Source organism: Pan troglodytes, chromosome 10 (genome assembly GCF_028858775.2).
Source record: "Pan troglodytes isolate AG18354 chromosome 10, NHGRI_mPanTro3-v2.0_pri, whole genome shotgun sequence".
In the NCBI taxonomy this organism is placed as follows: domain Eukaryota; kingdom Metazoa; phylum Chordata; class Mammalia; order Primates; family Hominidae; genus Pan; species Pan troglodytes.
Window position 1 is genome coordinate 28,570,139 of NC_072408.2, and position 22,632 is coordinate 28,592,770.

General features: G+C 40.1%; 1 long non-coding RNA gene across 2 annotated transcripts in view; it reads right to left on the reverse strand.

Annotated features, from left to right (window-relative positions):
* Positions 1-12,473: 12,473 nt before the first annotated feature.
* Positions 12,474-22,632, reverse strand: part of LOC107967478 (uncharacterized) — a 61,477-nt gene continuing 51,318 nt past the window's right edge. For both annotated transcript variants that reach the window (XR_010148001.1, XR_001707915.4), the window contains exon 4: positions 12,474-16,460. This is a non-coding gene — a long non-coding RNA (uncharacterized LOC107967478). The remainder of the gene's footprint in view (positions 16,461-22,632) is intronic.

A 22,632-nucleotide genomic window follows, 5' to 3' on the forward strand; every position in this document is an offset into this window, starting at 1 on the left:
GTAAGGGAAGAGAACAAGAGTCTTTGCCTGGTAATCCAGAGGATTCTCCCGTATCTTGTCCAGGACCATCAAGGTGGTACTTCTACTAGTCTGCAAGAACTGCAGTGTTACTGGGCTTGGGGTGTCACCTAAAGTACATACAGCTTAGATCACAACACCCAAGTCCTTTCAAATATCTGGAAAGTCTTCCCAAGAAGGATTGTTTACAAATAAGCCCAGACAGTGAAAGCTACTATAAATACCTAACTCTTCAATGCCTAGATACCAAAGAACATCTACTAGCATAAACACCATCCAGGAAAACATGACCTCACCAAATGAACTAAATAAGGCATCAGGGATCAATCCTGGAGAAACAGAGATAGTGATGTTTCAGACAGAGAATTCAAATTAGCTGTGCTGGCCAGGTGTGGGGTCTCACGCCTATAATCTCAGCACTTTGGGAAGCTGAAGTGTTAGCATCACTTGAGCCCAGGAGTTTGAAGGCAGCCTAGGCAACATAGTGAGACCTCCATTTCTATATAATTAAAAATTTTAAAATAAAAATGATCGCTATATTGAGGAAACTCAAAGAAATTCAACACAGAGAAGGAATTCAGGATTCTATCAGATAAATTTAACAAAGAGATTTAAATAATTAAAAAGAATCACGCAGAAATTCTGGAGGTGAAAAATGCAATTGGCATACTGAAGAATGCATCAGAGTTCTTTAATAGCAAAATGGATCAAGCAGAATAAATAATTAGTGAGCTTAAAGACAGGCTATTTGAAAATAAAAAGAGGAGACAAAAGAAAAAATGGATGAAAAACAATGAAACACACCTACAGGATCTAGAAAATTGCCTCAGAAGGGCAAATTTAAGAGTTGTTGGCCTTAAACAGGAGGTAGAGAAAGAGACAAGGGTAGAAAGTTTATTCAAAGAGATAATAATAGAGAACTTCCCAAACCTAGGGAAAAATATAAATATCCAAGTACAAGAGGGTTATGGAACACCAAGCAGATTTCACCCAAAGAAGACTACCTCAAGGCATTTAATAATCAAACCCCCAAAGGTTAAGGATAAAGAAAGGATCCTAAAAGCAGCAAGAGAATAGAAACAAATAACTTACAATGGAGCTCTGATACATCTGGCAGCAGACTTTTCAGTGGAAATCTTACAGGCCAGGAGAGAGTAGCATGACATATTTAAAGTGATGAAGGAAAAAACAAACAAACAACTTTTACCCTGTAACAGTATATCTGGCAAAAATATCCTTCAAACATCAAGGAGAAATAGACTTTCCCAGACAACAGCTGAGGGATTCCATCAATACCAGATCTGTTCTGCAAGAAATGCTAAAGGGAGTAAATCAATCAGAAAGAAAAGGACATTGATGAGCAATAAATAATCACCTGAAGATACAAAACTCACCAGTAATAGTAAGTACACAGAAAAACACAGAATATTATAACACTGTAACTGTGGTATGTAAACTACTCTTATCCTAAGTAGAAAGACTAAATGATGAGCCAATCAAAAATAATAACTACAAAACTTGTCAAGACAGAGTCAGTACAATTAGATACAAATAGAAACAACAAAAAGTTAAAAAGTGGGGGGATGGAGTTAAGGCATAGAATTTTTATTAGTTTTCTTTTCACTTGTTTGTTTATGCAAATAGTGTTAAATTCTTATCAGGTTAAAATAACGAGTTATAAGATAGTATTTGCAAGCCTCATGGTAACCCCAAGTCAGAAAACACACCATGGACACACAAAAATTAAAAAGCAAGAAATTAAATCATATCACCAGAAAAAGCACTTTCACTAAAGGAAGACAGGAAGGAAAGAAAAAGGGAAGAGAAGACCACAAAACAAGAAAACAAATAACAAAATGGCAGGAGTAAGTCCTTACTTATCACAGTAACATTGAGTGTAAATGGACTAAACTCTCCAATCAGAAGACAGACTGAAAAAATCAAGACCCACTGATCTGTTGCCTACAAGAAACACACTTCACCCATAATGATATACATAGACTGAAAATAAATGGATGGAAAATGATATTCCACACCAGTGGAAACCAAAAAAGAGCAGGAGTTGCTATACTCATATCAGAAAGAATAGATTTCAAGACAAAAACTATAAAAAGACACAAAGAAGGTCACGATATAATGATAAAGGGGTCAATTCAGCAAGAGGATAAAACAATTTTAAATATATATGCACCCAACAATGAAGCACCCTGATATATAAAGAAAATAGTATTAGAGCTAAAGAGAGATAGGCCAGAATACAATAATAGCTGGAGACTTTAATACCCACTTCCAGCATTGGACACAGCTTCCAGACAAAAAATCAACAAAGAACCATGTTACTTAATCTGCAATACAGACCAAATGGACCTAATTGATATTTACAGAACATGTCATCCAAGAGCTGCAGAATACACATGCTTTTCCTCAGCACATGGATCATTCTAAAGGGTAGACTATATGTTACATCACAAAACAAGTCTTAAAACATTTTAAAAAATGGAAATAATATAAAGCATCTTCTCTGACCACGATGGAACAAAATTGGAAATTAATAACAAGAAGAATTTTGGAAATTCTACAAATACATAAAAATTAAACAATATGCTCCTGAATGACCAGTGGATCAATGAAGAAATTATGAAGAAAATTTAAAAATTTCTTGAAACAAATGATAATGGAAGCACAACATGCCTAGCTAGAGCAATCACACAATAGGAAAATATAAAAGGCATCGAAATTGAGAAGAAAGAAATCAGTTTATCCTGGTTTGCAGATGATATGATCTTCTATTTGGAAAAACCTAAAGTCTCCGCAAGAAAATGATTAGAACTGATAAACATATTCAGCAAAGTTGGAGGACAAAAAAATCAACATACAAAAATCAGTAGCATTTTTATATACCAACAGTGATCAAGGTGAAAAATATTTTTTTAAGTAATCCCATTTACAATAGCCACACATCAAATTAAACACCTAGGAATTAATCAAAGATGTGAAAGATCTCTATAATGACAAACGTGCCAAGAACATACACTGGGGAAAAGACAGTCTCTTCAATAAATGGTGCTGGGAAAACCGGATATCCATAGCAGAAGAATGAAGCTAGACCCCTATCTCTTACCGTATACAAAAATCAAATCAAAACAGATTAAAGACTTGAATCTAGACCTCAAACTATGAAAATACTACAGGAAAACGTTGGGGAAAATCTCCAGGACTTTGGTCTGGGCAAAAATGTCTTGAGCAATATCCCACAAGCACCGGCAACCAAAGCAAAAATGGACAGATGAGATCACATCAGGTTAAAAAGCTTCTGCACAGCAAGGGATACAGTCAACCAAGTGAAGAGACAACCCACAGAATGGGAGAAAATATTTTCAAACTACCCATCTGACAAGGAATTAATAACTAGAATATATAAAGAGGTCAAACAACTCTATAGGAAAAAAGCTAATAATTCGATTCAAAAATGGGCAAAATCTGTGAATAGACATTTCTCAAAAGAAGACATACAAATGGCAAACAGGTATATGGAAAGGCACTCAGCATGACTGAACATCAGAGAAATGCAAATCAAAATTACAGTGAGATATCATCTCACCTGGGTTAAAATGGCTTTTAGACAAAAGAAGTAATAAATGCTGGTGAGGATGTGGAGAAAAGGGAACTCTTGTACACTGTTGGTGAGAGTGTAAATTAGTACAATCATTATGGAGAATGATTTGGAGATTCCTTTAAAAACTAAAAATTGAACTACTATGTGATTCAGCAATCCCACTGCTGGGTATATACCAAAAGAAAGGAAATCAGTATATCCAAGAGATGTCACACTCCTATGTTTGTTGCAACACTGTTTACAATAGCTAAGATTTGTAAGCAACCTAAGTGGCCATCAACAGATGAGTGGATAAAGAAATGTGGTACTTATACACAATGGAGTACTATTCAGCCATAAAAGATCCAGTTATTTGCAACAACATGATGGAACTGGAGATCATTATGTTAAGTGAAATGGGGCAGGCACAGAAAGACAAACATTGCATGTTCTCACTTATTTGTGGGATAAAAATCAAAACAATTGAACTCACGAAGATGGAGGGTAGAAGGATGGTTACCAGAGGCTGGGAAGGGTAGTAGGGGGTTGTGGGGGAGGTGGGGATGATTAATGGGTACCAAAAAAATGGAAAGAATGAATATGCCTCCTATTTGATAGCATAACAGGGTGACTATAGTCAACAATAATTACATATTTTAAAACAAAGAGTGTAATTGGATTGTTTGTAACTCAAAGGATAAATGCTTGAGGGGATGGATACCCTATTCTCCATGATGTGCTTATTTCACATTTCATTGCCTGTATCAAAACATTTAAATATATACACCTACCATGTACCCACAAAAAGGAAAAATAAAAAATTTTAACTTTTTTAAAAGGGGTGGAGAGAAGAGAGAGGTCAGAAAAAAAATGGAATATGTTAAGGGAAATAAGGTAAAAGCAAAATCCCCATTGTAAGAACTTGTGAAATATAGCCATATTACAGATTTTAACCACAAGCTTAAGCAAGAATATCTTCTCTTGGCACGCTCTCCACAGGAATAACTTGAGGCAGGCATTTCCCAGCTATACAACTACACAAGTACCTAGATGAAAGGAGTTATGTACATTTCTGCTGTCACTGAGTACCCAAAATAAGCTCATGGATCTTGGAACCAGAGTGAGCCATATCTGGGCTCACACTGCATTCAATTCTATTCCTCAAAGAAAAGGGCTCTGGTTTTAACGTTAATAGCAGAAGGAAAGGAGAGCAGGAATTAGAGTTGCAATTGGGTCTCATCATCCTCTATAGTAAGGGTCTCCCTCTCTCTCTCTCTTTCTCTCTCTCTCTCTCTCACACACACACACACACACAAAGGTAATACTCTCTCTGGATAAGACTGCAGGATTGTCCTATTTATGTGCCATTTTTGTAAGCCCAGGTAACATAGCAACATAGGGACAGAACTTGTGGGACAGTTGGTCATCAGCTATAATTTTATCAAAGGGTGAGATGCTATCAAGCTTTGTCCCAGTACCTAGTGACCCAATGCCCAGTTCAAGTGTTTCTATTTTAACAATGCTGAATAGAGCTTTCTTACTTGACACATTGCAAACAAACAAGTTGAGAAGACAAAAAAAAAAAAAAAAAAAGCACTGGGGAGACTACAAATAGATTTCACCTCCCAGGCCAACACTGATCACTCTGAATCCTGTGTTGAGAATGGTTCTGAGACCATTTCCAAGTTTGGAAGTGGTGTGATCTATAAGAAATGCCTATAGAGGGCCCTGAAAGCAGCAGCAGTGGGACACAGATCATGTATCTGTCATCTTTAAGCTACAGATGTATTAGACATACATAAAACACACACAAAATCACAAAAGTGTAACATCGGTGTTACTGTCACTTAAGAATTGATGCCATTTGTAGTATGTTGTTCTTTGGTTATCAGTTGCTCCTTGAACCACACACCTGCCCTGCATCCAGAAAGGTATTGCCTATAGTATTTTCTCACATTAAGCCTGCATTAATTTGTTTCTGTACTATCTGGTTTGGCTGATGTTGCTATAATTTTTTTAATATCTGGGGTCTTTGTATTTGCATAATCTTGCCTGAATTATACTGCTGGGTTGGAGAAACATCTCTGGCTAACTAGAACAACCAATAACTTGTTTAAAATTTTCACATACTTTGCATTTGTTATCTTTCATTTACCATCACTTGGCTCAGTTTATTCTGTGTAATCTCAACCCACTAAGCTATGTCAACCTGTGCCCATTCCTGTGCTTGCTGTGTATGCATCCATTTCTCAAGGTAGCAGTTTGGCACCTGCTCCCTTAAAATAAGTCCAAGGTCTTGGAGTCCTTTAAGATCACAAACTTGCGAAGACAACTGCCAAGTCAATGACCTCTCTAACTTTGGAACATTGGCCACCTGGCTCTGATAATCACAGCAGCCATTCAGGCCACTGATTCCTCTCTGTGTCTCACTGTTCCAGGTCTGCCTCTGAGGAGGGGCCACCCCATAACGTGGGGCAGGGAAAATGAACTTCTAGGCAAATGGCCAATAGATGTCCTTAATAAACTGACCCATTTCAAAGCTTTCCCCTCTTAATTAAAATTACTGCTACCTCTGCAGAAAAATCCCCTTTGGACCTTCAAGTTCTTTTTAGACTCTTGCTTTCCTTTGGGTGGATAATGGACTACAGCTTCAGCTTCCCTTTAGGGCTCTCACAAGTGAAGGGAGACAAAAACGACACAGGAAAGGAATTTGATAGGTGGTGAGAATGCCTCCCCTTGTGCCAAAATTGTGCCTGCCTTCATCTACTGTGCCTCTGGTCTCAGGCACCAACCATATCCTGACCTGTATACATAGGAGGGGGCAGAAAGCCTTTGTAACAGCAGGTAGAAAGCAGATGGAGCTGTCCCTTTATATAGGTATAGCTACTTAGGCACTCTCTTTCAGCCTCTTTCTGGGCATTCTATTATTTAAAAAAAAAAAAGACAGCAACCTTGAGATGAGCCATCACTGCTACCACAAGCAAAGGCAAATAACTCAGAGAACTTTATGAACATAAAATAGATTATCAAGTAAAACTTAAGAATACAACCAATACATCTCTAGCCATTTGGTGGGTATCCTAGAAGGCAGCTCCTGGACTCTTACATAAGAGAGAGACTGAGAAGCCATTGTTGGAGTTGAGAGATGGTTAGCTAATCTCATACAGAGAAAAAAATAAGTATGTTTCTTATGTTAAATAACTTGCCTTATTGCCTGCCATGGGGGAAAAATAATATTTTGTGTTTCTTTCATTTTTTAGCCACTTTCGAGAAGTACACAGTCTTAAATTCCCATGATTGGGTTAAACCATTATAAATAGGCCTCAGAAAACCCACTCTGACTTTTAGACCCCAGCACTTACATTCAGAAATTTCTTTTCTCCTTTCTAAAAATTTTTTTAATTGCTTTTTCAGTTTCTGAGTTAGAGTTTCTCTTTTACATAATTTCTAGGACAAGTGATGGAATGTTTGTAGGAAAAAGAAGAATGCAAGATTGTTTTGTCAAACTGAACAGAAGCCCTAGAATAAGTACCTACTGGTGACCTTAGAGCCAGTCAATAATCCCAGGCACTAGGGAGGAGCAAATATAAATTTGATAATCTTAGAAAATGCTGTTCTAAAAACTGATCTATTTAAATATGTTTGCAGTATGCTTATTCATTGCTTAGGTCATGCATCTTATTCAAGTCACAAGCAAATAAATACATAATGCTCATCAGATCTCCAAGAGATGGGTCTGTACAGCACTTGCTCTCTCAGAGGAGGTAGTTGTAGGCTTGTTGGAAGAATAATTTGCCTTAAATTATGCAAGTAGTTGATTGAGCACCTTGTTCCTATGAGAAAGGATAAAATAAAAATACTCGCTTATTGTAACCTGGTTCTTTAAGGGAAGAGCGTTATCTGCCAAAGACACAACTATCAAAAAAGAATTCATATCCTGAAACTTGAATTTTAATAAAAAGGGAGTATGCCACTTCTCTAAATTGGGAATGAACATAATTTTTCTTTTTTCTTTCTTTTCTTTTTTTCTTTTTGAGACAGGGTCTCACTCTGTCATCCACGTTGGAGTACAGTGGTGTGATCTCTGCTCACTGCAACCCCCACCTCCTGAGCTCAAGTGATTCTCAAGCCTCAGCATCCCGAGTAGCTGGGATTACAGGTACACACCAGCATGCCTGGCTAATTTTTGTATTTTTTGTAGAGATAGGGTTTTGCCATGTTGACCAGGCTTGTCTCGAACTCCTGACCTCAAGTGATCTGCCTGTCTTGGCCTCTCAAAGTGCTGGAATTACAGGAATGAGCCACCGCACCCAGCCCATGATATTTCTTTTTAGGGAGTACACTTTCACTGCTTCCATTTGATAATCGTCTAGGAAACTCTGCGGTTGACATTCATATGCATGGACTGTGTGCATAGGTAGAATTCCATCCTTTATTCCTAAATCCAAGGTCTCAGTGACAGCATTTAATCCTTCTGAGTGTTAGGCACCAGGTTATTGATTTATTTGGCTTAAGCTGTGTTTGTATTACAGCTGAATGCATAGATTGTAAGCTCCCTACAGGCAAAATATAATTCACATTGTACAATTCAGAGGTGTTATTTTTGATAATGATAATTATATGTCTTTAATATTCCATCAAAAGCTTTGAAAGAGTTGCCATAATATGGTATTAAATCTTTAAAAGACTTGGCTTTCTTTTAATTTCAACAAATATTAGTAGAAAAATCCTCAAGGCCAGACAACGGGACAAGCCCCTAATTTAGTAATAAAGACAGGAAAATATTTATTGGGGATGATATAAAATAATTTCCATAGGCCCATTATAGTAAAGAGCTCAAGGCTAGTATGAGGAAAGCATGAATAGAGTTTTGCAATGAAACTAAACTACAGGTAAAACTCCAGGTTGGAATATAAACGTTCTTTCTTATATCTGAAATGAGGGTAAGATTAAAGAAAGGCTGGGCATTGAGTTTCTGTTCTTCTTTAGCGTACTCCAGTATAAGGCTAGAAACGTTCACATACATATGCAGAAAAGGGAAGGGGATTCTAACTGCAGACTCCCTGGCATCTAAGTCTCAGATATTGTTGGAACAATAGGAACCCGTCGATACCATCAGACCTATGAGCATAGTTGTTATTGCTTCCAAGATCTACTGATGTCACAGCTTGTGAGGTGTGTGACTGTGCACTTTCTAAATACAGGCTGCCCTCTTACTGCCATCTCACCCAACAAGGCTCATTGGTAGGATGGCAAACACAGGAGGCCAATAAACCCCTGCAAAATAAGATCTACATTTTTATCTCTTCTGTCCTTTGACTCTGCATGACTTGAAGAAACTGGGTAGTAGATTCTGTTGGGAAGTTTTCCAAATAGAAAGAACAAGCCAAGCAAAATAAAGAATGACCTTTCTTTCAAGAACCTTTTTTTTTTTTTTAAGTATTCACTTGAAAAGACACCAAGGCATCCTTCCTCTACTCTCTCCATTCCTACTCCAACCACAGCAATTGCCTGTCTACAGAAATAACCCTTAAGAAGTGGTTGGGAAATGAATGTGATGCCTGCCATCCTGGGCTGGTGCTCACTCACCCCCCATAGTCTGGAAAGTCTTGGTCCTCATAAATCTCATGTGCTGTGTCCTTGCTGCCATGCCAATGTTCTATTTCAAGGTCTACTACTCTGACCCTACATAATAAAGAGTCATTAATTATCTCATGTTCACACTAGTCATCATTACTGGGGTCTGACTTTCAAGTCTGACTTAGCATTTCATCTAGTAACAGCATTTTAGGGATTAAACTTTCTTAGATTTACATTCCAATGGCAATATTACCATGTACTCAAAATGCAAGTAAGTCCAACTTTTAACAAATAATACTCTCACAGTTACTTAGCAAATCAAGAAATATTTTAACAGCTGAAATTTTGTCTGTTACAGCTTTTTCAAATAGAAAAAAACTGTCTATTAAAAAATAAAAAATATTTTTATTATTAATTTTATTTTTTAAAAATAATGCTGTTAATGCTAGAAAGGATGTAAAAGTTGCACAACCCTTTTACAATTGTAAAACCGTTTGATTTCTTAGATGTGAAAACTTTCATAGTAATACTACATTATTTAATAAAAATGGAGAACCCAAACCCCTATACACTGTTATCAATGAGCCTGTGACTCTTGCGTGAATGAGTGAAAAACACTCTGTATTTGGAGATCTTTCTGCCAGGGATGCCTATTTCTCTTCTCATCTGAGGTCTGGCGGTTGATGGAATAGACAGAGACTGCCCAACTATGGCCACAGGGTAGGATTCCTTTGCAGAATAAAGAGAACTTGTGGACCCAAAGAGAAGGATTCCTCCTAGATCAAGCCTCACTGGAAAATTCCATTTCAATCCATGAATCAGAGGGAAAAACTGGAGCCAGCCCTGTCTGAAAGTCTAGCAGTTCCTAACCAGTGCTGAGCCTGTGAAACTCATAGTCTAGCAGGAGGTCACTGTGGCATCAGCTGACAAGTTGAGTCTTGCTTAAAACAAATTCTGTCGGAGCTATGGTGATTTCTTGGTTCTTCCAGGACTTGGGGAGGACTTCAGAGAAAAGGCAAAAATGCTGAGCATGAAATTATTCTGAAGATATGGAACGCATGGAGAAAGAGTCCCTACTCCCCACTCCCGAAGCAGGAACTCTTGGCTTTTCAATTTCGTATGCTCCATCCAGAGAAATTCCCAAGGAGGCACCACACTCCCAGTTCTCCCTTTTTCCTTGCCTTCCCAACAGCTACACAGAACTAAGAAAAGGCCGTCATTGCGAGGGTGGAAGAGAAGATCTTGAAATACTCATCATCGTGTTTTCTTTTTCAACACTTCCTGTCCTTTCCCCTAGTGGGCAGAAGGATCCACTTGGCCTGAAGAAGAATTAGAGTTGTTATGACTGGAAGGCCGAGGGAAAGGAAAAGTTATTGTTCTGAAGTTTTGTTTCCACCAAGGCTCAGGAGGAAAGGCAGTTCAGAGAGTTTCTGCTCAAAGATTTGTGGGCGGCCACTACCAGGAGGGCTGCTGTGAATCTGGCTGGCTCCTGTCACGAGCACACGACTCTGCCCCCTCACTTGTTTTTTTCCTTAGGGCTGGGCAGGGGCCTCCCATGACCCATTCTCACATTGCCGCAGATGATCCTCCGTGACTCCAGAATGTGCTGAGCCCATCTGATTGCCCCTTGTGGATGGCCTTTGTGTCAATAATCCAAGACCCTAACAAAACCTACCTCCCACCCCTGGAAAAAGAAGGCTGAATCCTTGACCCCAGAGGGTGGTGTTAGTGAGGGAAGAGATCCAGCAACACTTGGTGAGTGGTGCTGGTAGATTAGGGGTGGGAGAACTTACCTGCTAACCCAGCAAACAGTGGTGTTTCTGAGAAGGACATTTTGAAACAACAAAAAAAGTTTGTGACGCCTGCCTTTCTAAATATCTAAGGATTCTGTGAAGATGCTTGCTATGTCGATTGTGATCCAGGGGTAAAAGTCGTGTTTATTGCTGGCCTCCATTAACTGGCCTGTGCCAGGCCAGCACTGCATACTTCTAAAACATTTCATTTAATCTTCACAACAGCCCAGTGGGGGTAGATAGTATTTTATGGATGAGGAAACAGACTCCAGTGCTTCTGATCTTAACCACTAGGCTACATTACCTCCCAACAAGACTGGATGATAGAGAGTTAAGGATGATACATTTCCTCAAATATTCAATTTCTTAAAATAGATCTATTTTATGATAGATTCTGTTTTAAATAAATATAAAATGCTACATTTTCAGTTGGCAGTGGCAAGAGAATGGCAAGGGAGATAGATTCTTCATTAATATTCAATTATCTCCTTTCCAGGAGAATTTGCTGAGGAATTCCCTTTACATATCATAAAAAGGGTAGTTCTCTGTGGGACCCTCCCACTTCAACACATTTAGTACCACAGAATGAATGGGGAAATAAACTGACTAGGTCTTAAGGCTGATTTTAGGAGATGTGAGGTATTTTCAAATTAGGTCCTTCAATGCTTTTTTTTTTTTTTCTCCTCTGTATGTAAAGCAACATATTTCTGCACCATTTAAGAGAAAAGAAAATGAGTCAGTGTGAGCTGCCAACAGCTGGCTGACAACCTTGAGCACTGGGTGGGTTGGAAACCATCCAGACTTTGCATAAGGAGTTCATTTTGGGTTAGTTAAAAAAAAAAAAAAAAAGGCGGGAGGTGGGGGAAGGAGTTGGCCCAGATCCTGTTCCACAAATTCAGGAACAAGGAGTTGAGATTCCCTTCAGAAACTGCTGGAGGGTGGCTCTGCAGGTCCGTTTGCCAAACACTATTTGACATCTGCTTGTTTCCCTGCCTGACACAAGAAGAACCGTTAACTGTCCAGGTTTTTCCTCTGACAAGCCAATGATTCAATGCAGCAGTTGAACCATGTGAAGGTTAATTCCCTCTTTTCTCTATATCCCTTTTAGAAAGATCTATTATTTCTACAGACTTCAGATTTTTTTAAGCTTCTTTGTCTTCTTCCTCTTGAATCTTACTCACCCTCACTTTGGGTTTAGCTTATTAGGCTGAGGCTAAGTTCAGTAGCATAACAAAAAACTACACATTCGTTAAAGAATTAAATCCTCTTAGTTCTCTAATGTGTTTCACCTTTTCAGAGTAGTAAAAATGTCACGTTTCAAAACAGTAATAGCCATTTTTAGTTTCAAAGTAACAAGTGATCAATGTAAAAAACATTAGACAACGCAGAAAGGTATAAAGAAAACATAAAAATCAACTGAAATTCAACCACTGGAGAAAACTAATCTCCATTAACATTTAAATATATACACTTTCCATCTTATTTTCTTTTATTTTTCTTACAAAGGTAGTTATAAATTATTTGGTAATCTGATTATTTTTACATATACGTTGGATATATTTCCATGGGAATACAACAGATCAATATCACTGTTTTTAAGAGGTACACAGTACTTCAATGTATAAATGTTCGTTGACTCATATTAATAGACGTTTTTGCTAATACAAATCATGCTGCAATGAACTCCCCTGTACATACATCCTTGCCCACTTGTCCAATTACAGCAGGTCCTCACTTAATGTCCCCTATAGGTTCTTGGAAATTGTGACTTTAACTGGAACAACTTTAAGCAAAACAACATATAAGGAAACCAATTTTACCAAAGGCTAACTGATATAAACAAGAGTTAAGTTCCCACAGCATATTTCTGGTCACTAAAATATCAAGCTTCTAAATAAAGACCCCAAACACTTGTAATATTAAACATTAAAATAAATGTGAGCTATACATACATTTTTAAAAGATTAATAAAAATAAGTCAGGTCATTTTTTACCCAGTTATTCCAGTTCAGGGTCTTGGGTGACCAGAGCCTGTCCTGGGAGCTCAGGGTGCAAGGTGGGAACTAACTCTGGACAGGATGTCATCCTATCGCAGGGTGCACTCACACACCCGCCCACACCCACTCAGACTGGGGCCATTGAGACAAGCCAGTTCACCTACCATGCACAGCTTCAGAATGTGCGAGGCAACGGGAGTGCATGGACAGAACCCATGCAGACATGGGGAGAACGTGCACACTCCACACAGACAGTGGCCCCGGCAGGGAATCAATATTTTTTCTTGTCAATGTTGCAAGAAAATAATGTTGAATGACAGGAAAAACATTATTCTAGGACGTACTGTATTTCTTTATAAGTTTCTCTGAACAAACTTTGCTAGATCAAGTTATATATATTTTTTAAGACCTTTGATACATAGTGCCAAATTGCCCTCCCATAGAAAAGGTGTACTTGTTTAGTCAATCTCACTGATTTTGTAAGAGTGTGGTTTTTTCCTCCTACTCTTACAAATGCTGGGTGTAAGCCTTTTTTCCCAATTGAAAGATAAAAATTGGTACCTCCGTATTTCATTTTCCTTCGTTAATAACAAGGTTGAATATGTTTCTGTATGCTTACAGCTATTTATATTTTTTCTTTTTTGAACTGTCTGTTTTTTCTCACGTCCATTTTTCTATTGGGATTTTTCATATTTTCCTTCCTGATTTGTAGGAACTCATTACATACAAAGATGAGATCTTCTGGGCTGTATTTCAGAAGTTTTATTGTCCCGTGAGATGTTAATAGGTGAACTGAGGGGAAAAAAGACTTCCATGGTCAGATTTAACACATCATTTCCTAAACTTCATTGACGGTGAGGACTTTTTTCTTTTTCCTCCCAGAACACCCATTGGCATGGTTCAGGACATTGGTGTTCTGAGCACTAACATTTGAGAAATTGTTCTGTAAAGGATATTAATGCTTTATCTGTTACATATGTGGTGGGATTCCCCCTCCTCCGCCAGTCATTTGTCCTTTCCTCTACTTGATTTTTTTTCATACAGCTTTTAATTTGTGTATTCACGTCTCTCAATATTTTCTTTTGTGGTAATATAGAAGGAGGAACCCTGAAGTCATACTTGTTTGCTTTGAATCCTGGCACTGCCACTTGTTGGGGCCTTTGGAAAATTACCCTGTCTGTGCCTCAATTTTACCATGTAGAAAATGAGAAAAATTAATGTTACCAAACAAAGTGATTGTGAGGATTAAATTACTTGATAGAAGTAAAGCACAGAGTATTAGATGTTGATGATGATGATGGTGGTTTACTTTTTGGTTTATATAGAAAGTCTCTCTCCTTCTCTGTTGTAAAAAAAAAAATTGCCCATATTTTATTGTCATATTTTTACAGAAGTTAATTTTGATATGAGCTATGGACTAAATAATTTTCTCTTTTCCCCAATGCTTAGCCAGATTCTTCCACTGCAATTAATTGATTAATGCTCCCCTTATCATATACTATTACTTTCTTTTTCTGGGTCTTTCTCTTCTGCTCAGTCTATTCTGATACCAAGGCCCCTTCTTTCCTATTCCTCTTCAGAACGTTCACAGCTACATTTGCCTAAATCAAGGGCACATGTCGGATTCCCTCTGGGAGTTGCCCCAACAGACCCTTGGTAGGGGAGAGGGGCCTGCAGGGTGGGATCCAGGTGTCTCTGACACAGGTGAGAAATGCGGATCCTACAGACTGAATTTTAACTGACGCTGTGCCCTGTTCATCCCCATGTGCTGCTGAGGCTTGGTGTTGGGGGACAGCCTGGGTACTATCTTAGGAACATTTAAACTCCAGTGTTGTTCGTGTTGTTCACCAAATCACAGAAAAAGTGAGATCCTCATACTCTACCTTGTGCCTCCTCATTCCGCTGCGCCAGTCAAAATGACCTCTAAATGAGCAGAAAAGATTTGATTAGGGGCAGAGGGGATTCTAACCTGACACATCCTAAGCTATGGAAAGAGAGCCAACTCGTCTCAGTTGATAGGAAGATTTGATACTGGGACGCTCCATGAAGGTGATACTGGAGCACCACTGAGGATGTTTCACTCAGAGCTGAGAGTCCTTGGGTTGCCTGTCAGGCCCAGCACAACCTTCTCCTTTTCTGCACCACATCATCTCTTGCTCACTTGGTTCCAACCACAATGGTCTCTTTGCTGTTCCTCAAACATGCTCCCACTTTAGGACATTTGCACATGGTTTTTCCTCCAGAATGTTCCTCCCCACATACCCACATAGCTTGTTCCCATGGAAGCTTAAGGCTTTTGTTCCAATGTCACCTTGTCAGTGAGGCCATCCTTGACCACTCTATTGAAAGCTGTGCCTGGAGATCCTCAACCTTTCTTGCCTTATTTTTCTCCACAGTGCCAGTCACTGTCTGACCATCTATTTCTCCTCATTGTATTGTTGATTGTCTCTCTCCCCTAGAATGTTAGCTTCGAAGAGTCTACCTTCTGTTTGGTTTCCTGCTGTACTCTCAACACCTAGAAAAGCGCCTGGCATATATAGGACTCCACTATTGTTTGTAGATAGAAGAGAAAATGAGTGTATCCATCAGGCAAAGGCACTTGCATGATACTTCATGATGTGTCCAGGCCTAGTAACAATAGCATGTTTTCTGAGAATGTAGGCTGACTTAAAAGACTCTGGATTTTCAAGCTAGCCTCTACAAATAAGATATCTCTAAAGTGGGGAGAAAGGCTGCTGATATGGTTTGGCTGTGTTCCCACCCAAATCTCATCTTGAATTGTAGCTCCCATAATTCCCACGTGTCATGGGAGGGACCAAATGGGAGGTAACTAAATCATGGGGGCGGGGTTTTCCTGTGCTGTTCTCATGATAGTGAATAAGCCTCTGATGGTTTTATAAAGGGCAGTTCCCCTGTACACGCTCTCTTGCCTGCTGCCATGTAAGATGTCCCTTTGCTCTTCCTTCCTCCATCTTCTGCCATGATTGTGAGACCTCCCCAGCCATGTGGAACTGTGAGTCCATTAAACCTCTCTCCTTTATAAATTACCCAGTCTCAGTTATGTCTTTATTAGCAGCATGAGAACAGACTAATATAGCCGCATCTCTCAAAAGCGAGAACAGACATATGTCTGCGGTAACATCTTTTATCTGATGCCCTAGCTTCATTCCTGGGCTGCCACAGAGCCACTCAAAATGAAATTCAAATTCAAACCACAGTGAGATACCACCACACACCCACCAGTATGGCTACAATAAAAATGCAGAAAATACCAAGTGTGGGCGAGGATGGGGAGGAACTGAAACTCTCATACACTTTGAAAAACTATTTGGCACTATCTTCCAAAGCTGCATGTGCATATATCATGACCCAGCATTTTCACTTCTGCATACCACCCAACAGAAACACCTACCTATGTCCAGCTGGAAGACAGGCAGGCACAACATTCACAACAGCACTGTTTGTAATGGCCAAAATCTGGGGCAAAAAATGGAGAAAAATAGTAAAATGGATTTTTTATGTGGTATATTCACACATACACTACACAATATATGAAATGCATGATCTATGACCACATGCGATGATATAGATGTATTGAACAAACATAATGTTGCACCAAAGTCAGACACAAAATTGTATAAACTATGAATTTGCTTCCATCAGTATAAGATCTATAAACAGGTAAAGCTATCCATGCTGCTAGAAATCCAGAGTGACTAGAAAGGAGGATTAAGGAAGCTTTGGGATGCTGGTAATATTCTGCTTCTTTACTGGGGTTCTGGTTACACAGGAATATTTAGTTTCTGATGATCCATCAAGTTGTACATGTATATGTGAAAATTTCTGTGTATATAAATGTTTTGAAAACTAGGTCCATGTATCAGAACCAATTGGAGTTGCAGGCCACACATTTGCTAAAGCTGCTTGTTACAAAAAGCTGAAACTATTCCAGGATGCACTGCTCCAGCACTTGGGGTGGAGGTAGGTGGGAGGAGGAGGTGGGGGTTGGGGAGGGAAACTTCTGACCCTGGCTGGGTCACACCTCTGAGATGCTACAAGAATGAAGAATGGTAGGGTCCAGGTGTAGATGGGAGAAGGCAGCTGGTAGACAGCCTTGGCTTTCTGAGGTATCTGAGGTCTTTGATGGCCTCAAGGCAAACCCTGCCTCCTGTCAGGCTCAGAACAGTAAAGACTCTCCAGCCAGCCTTCCTGAATGCCAACAGCCACAGGACTGTGCAGGTCTAATTTCCAATCAGATATGAAGGGAAGAAGAATGATCTCTGCTGATAAACCAAGTCTGGAAACCTTGTTATAGAATGCAGTAGAAAAAAAGACAGGAGAGAGGGAAAAACATATGAAGTGGTTCTTAGGTAATTTCTAAGAAGGAAGCTGCAGCAGGAACTCTGGCTACATACCAGAGATCGCCCTCTTATTTCTTTCACTTAATAACATTAAACAGGAAAAGAAGGAATGGAAATTCAGGAACTTCAAGGTCCCACTAGGGCACTGAGGACCAGTGTAGAGGAGGATTCATCCTGCACCAGACCTATAGGCATGGACTATACCATGCCCATGGTGCCAATTAAGCTTTAAGGATCACACTTGCTAGCATTGGAGAGGTTAGGGGGTCGGGGAGAGGTGGTACCTAAAGAAGGAAAAAGACAACTATCTGTGTTAGGCCATTCTTGCATTGCTATAAAGAAATACCTGAGACTGGGTGATTTATTTAAAAAAAAAAAAAAAGAGGTTTAATTGGCTCACGATTCTGCAGGCTTTACAGGAAGCGTGGTGCTGGCCTCTGCTCAGCTTCTAAGAGGTTTCAGGCAACTTACAATCATGACGGATGGTGAAGGGGGACCAGGCACATCACGTGGCAAAAGCAAGAGCAAGAGAGAGAGAGGGTGCGGGGAGGGGAAGTACCACATATTTCTAAACAATCAGATCTCATGAGAACTCACTCACTATGGTAAAGACAGCACCATGCCATGAAGGATCCACCCCCATGACCCAAACACCTCCCGCCAGGCCCCACCTCCAGCACTGGGGATACAATTCAACATGAGATTTGGGCAGGGACAAGCATGCAAACTATATCACCATCCCGTAACATCCTATGGCTATGGAAGGGAAGGGAATAGGCAAAATTGGTGGTTGAATTTGGTTGACAACCAAAACTCAGTGGACAACCCCTTTTTGGTATCCCAGTGGTAGAAGCCACTTGGAGAAGGTTGGGAAGCTGAATCAGCCCAGGATTTGTGTGGTCTCCAGCCTTCCAGGAAGTAGATCATGCTGGACAAAAACTTCAGACCTCAACCCACAGGATCTAGAAAGGCCAGGATGGAAGAAGCCACAAGGAAAGGAGATACTTAGAGCTCAGTGGTGCTGGTTAGGGAGTCTTTAAGGACACTTGAGAGCCAGCACCTGTGCCCTCATCCTGGCTTCAGATTCTGTGGCCTAAGTGCTAAAGCCTCCCGCCCACTCCTACAGATGTGAATGAGAGTCAGGGAAAAACTGGGGGTGGGTGTGGGAGTCAGATGAGAGAAGAGCACATCAAACCCAGGGTATCTGTGAGAGGGAGCTGGATCCATAGGGCCTGCTCTGCATCTGCAAGTCCAGATGTAATGGCAACACACTTGGGCAGTTACCATCGCTACCTATGTGCAGAAGGCTACACAAACAGGAAGAGGAAATATTCAAGCACTGGCTCGTTCATTTTAACTCCAGAGAGTGTCTAAAACAGATCCCCAACAGCACGGAAAGTTTCAGCTTTGTAGCCAAGCAGATAAAGATGCGGCTAAGGAGAGTATTCTAAGGCAGATGCCAAGTGTATGCCCTCTGTGAGTGCAATGTGCATTGCCCATGGGCCTAGAGCATTCTAGAATAGATATGCAAAATACATGACCACTTAGGGAAAGTTGAGATGAGTCACTCTTTCTAAGAGTAACCGTTTAAAACATCACACTTAGTATCTCTGAGCCCCATAGCACATGCACTGTGAAGAATAAAAATTCAGATAAAATTTAGACTTGCATGAACAATTGTTTTTTTTAAATAGACACCAAAGGAAACTCGAACCCAAATTCTAGATTCAGAATGCCCAACACTGCTTACCAGAGACAATGGATTTTGGTTCAGGTTTTAAAGAGTGATAAGTATCAGATTCAGATGTCAAGAGGCACAAGGAGAAGACAGTTTTGCTGCTCACTCAGTGGGTTTTCTCAGTTTTAGACAAAGGTCACAAGGGATCTTGGGGGCTCCAGACACTATCGAGTAATTGGTAAAAAGGATGATCATGATATGAAATACCTGGAGTGCTAATTTCTTTAGAAACCAAATTATATAAGACCTTTGAGGCATGTGAACTTTCATCCTCAGTTCAGAACTGCCTGGAAGAATCAGAGTTGACATTGTTCATTTTTAAATACTGTGCAAGTTCTGCTAGATGGCTAGCATCATAATGGGGTAAGAGCAGATCCTGAGTAGATCTTTCCTAGCACCCCTTAGCCGTTTCTCATGAACCTTAGAGAATCAAAGACCTATAGGCTTAGTGGATACTAAGAGAGATTTGAAGATAAACATGCCATTAAGACAAAGCCCTTCTCTGACCTGACCCAAGCATGTCAGGCCAGAGACAGTAAGAAAAGGCACCAGAAAAGGAATTCCATGGATAAGAGAGAAGCCAGGGCCCTCCACCCTTTTGAACACTTTGAAAACTGAAAAGGGAAGGCCTGTAAGCAGATGCTCAGGGCCTTCATGATCTTTTTCAGCCAGGTTCTTGCACTAGTATTAGCTGATCAAGTCCTTTCCCTCAGTTTAAACCATGGACTACTGTACTGACGGCTCAGGAGCTGTGCTTTCTGACATAGCAGGAAGATATCGGGAAGGTAGCTAAATTCTACTGGCAGAAGCTTAAACTATGTGAGATCTAATATCAATATCCTGTTTACAGATCAGAGCCATTGGCACATAATTAGGCAGTGAGACACCAATTCTAGGAGGTGTGTATACAAGGTGGAGGGGTGATCCACAGAAGCCTCCCCTCTGTGCTCTCCAGGGCCAAGCAAGACATGACAGGGAAGTAGAGGGTGGTCGTTTTGGTTATACAGATGCTGCATCTCTTGAAGGAGTCAGAGGCATGTGAGATTCCCAGGGTCCTAAGGGATCTGAGTTCCTTTATGCCAGAAAGCTTGGGCTTTCCAAGGTAAGGCCAATGGTAGCTCTCACTTATGTGGCTCTGGTAAACCTAACTGCTCCAGCCAGGAGGGACGAGATGGAAGCTCAGCATAGGAGGTGGTCAAGGAAAGAAACCTAGGACCTCTGAGGTTGAACTAGACTAGTGGTTTTTGTTTTTGTTTTTTTCAAGTAAATTTGAATTTGGCATTGAGATGGGCACAAATTAGAACAGCTTAAGGATGTATTATTAAAATGAGTGCTGAAATATTCTCTATGAAGACACTTTCCCCCAAGAATACTGTGGTATGGTTTTGAAGACCTCATAAGGCTTGGGATGGAACATAGTATGTGAATGTTGCAATGCTTTACACCTTCTGGAAATCTGTAACTGGAGGGCAGAATTCTGGTGGAGGGTTCCACTTGTAAGTCTCACCCTAATAGTGTTGGTGGTACTTTAAATAATAAATTGAAAAAAATTATATTAATTTCTCTAAACTGAAATTATGAAACATATGTCACCATCCATACCTGTGAGCATTATCCCTGTGCCTTTTCCTTGTCTCTCCTGGGGATCTCAGAGAGGCCTCCCTTGTTTTTCAAATGAATCATATAGCAGTTTATTCCTTGATCTCTAGTTCCACAGTTCCTCTCCCCACTTCCCTCAGTATCTTTATTTCCCTTCAAATTTCACTTTACAGGTCCCTTCATCTGATCAGTGAGTTTCTTGCCAAACATATTTCAAGACCTTCTGGAAGTATCTTGCCAATAACCCATTGCCACATCATTATTGCCAACTCTTCATTATTCTCCATATTCTCTTTTCAATTTCAAGGATGACAATATCAATCAGTGTGGACCTAACCTGTGCTTCTTAAAGCCTCTCTGGACTGGGGTTTTAAAAGGATCACACTAAACCCTTAATTACTCCTCTTTTCTTGTACTCCCTTCTCTGCTCTTGTCCTGGAAGAGAGATCATGACAAGGGATGATAGCTCATGGTGAAGGAGCCACTCCTTGGCTGGCAAGAGGCTCTCCTAATCCACTACAAACAATTAGTCTTAATCCTGGCTTTCAAATAGAAGCACCTGGGGAGCTTTTAAAAAAATATGGATGCCTGGGTCCTATCCCACACCAATTAAATCAGGAACTCTTGGGATGAAGCCCTAGGGTTGGTATTTTTTAAAACTGCTGTGTGATTCTAATGTGCACTCAGTTTCAAAGCACTGTTAGGAGCTGTGGTTAGCCATGATCCTTTGTTGAGCATCTATTTGCAGCCAGATGTCAGCCCACACAATCAGGGCATAGAGGAGTAGCACAAGGATTCTCCAATCAACTTATTCAATTCTCCAACTCACTGCTTCTTGCCTGCTTTGCCTCCCCCACTCTGAGCCAGGGCTCCTTTTATTAAAGCAACTCCTAAGAACACAGGGACGCTCTCTACCCCTTGCATGAACTCCTCTGCAAATCTCTTAGGAGTTAGCACTTCAATCACTATCATTCATTCAGAAAATGTAAGTCACCTTTTTTGCTTTGAGTTAATCATTTCCCATTTTCCCAGGTGATTCAGAAATCCAGTGCTCACTGACAATGAGTGGGTAGACGTGTGGGCCTGCAGACCTGCCTCGCTGTTCCATTAACAGCAGAACACACTTCGAGAGGCAACTGACAATGGAGGCAACAACAACAACAACAAAAGCAGTATTTTTCCAATCATAAAAAAAGAAGTCTGTTTCTGAAAACACAGTTTGATTTGTTTATATTTCATGCAGTGTTAAAATGCTCAGTCGGTTCTAACCTTGTTTGCATTAATCCTCTTTTCGGAATTTGCACATTTGTTTTCAAAGCATTGGGTTGGAGCATTTTGCTGCTACATGGAAATCATATCAGCAATCGTACTCAGAACATGAAATGAACCTGCACATAGAGCCCATGCAATTTTAATGTCTGCTAACCAACTGATAAGCACATAGGAAGGGCATACAAGAATTAGAATAGAGAGCCATTGAGCCAACAAAGGTTCACTTTCTAAGAATCACCACCTTCTGAGGTTACTGGTTAGTACTCTCAACAGCCATTGCAGCAGAGGCTAATTCATTCATTCACACATTCAAGAAATTTTTCCTTGGACATCTACTGTATGCCAGGTACGATGCTATGAGTTAGGACTAGACTAAGGAATAAAACACAGTCTCAGCCCCCAAACTCTACAGTCTTCAGCTAATCATATAAACAAATAATGAGCTTTGCAAAAGCTTCTCCTCTCATTGGTATGCTCTTCTCCCATCTCTTTGTCTGGCTAAATTCTATTCAACCTGCTAGATCTTGAGTAAGATGTTTCTTTATCTAAAACAAGCGTCCCCAACCCCCAGGCCATGGACCAGCACCAGTCTGTGTCCTATTAGAAACCAGGCTGCACGGCTGGGTGCAGTGGCTCACGCCTATAATCCCAGCACTTTGGGAGGCTGAGATGGGTGGAT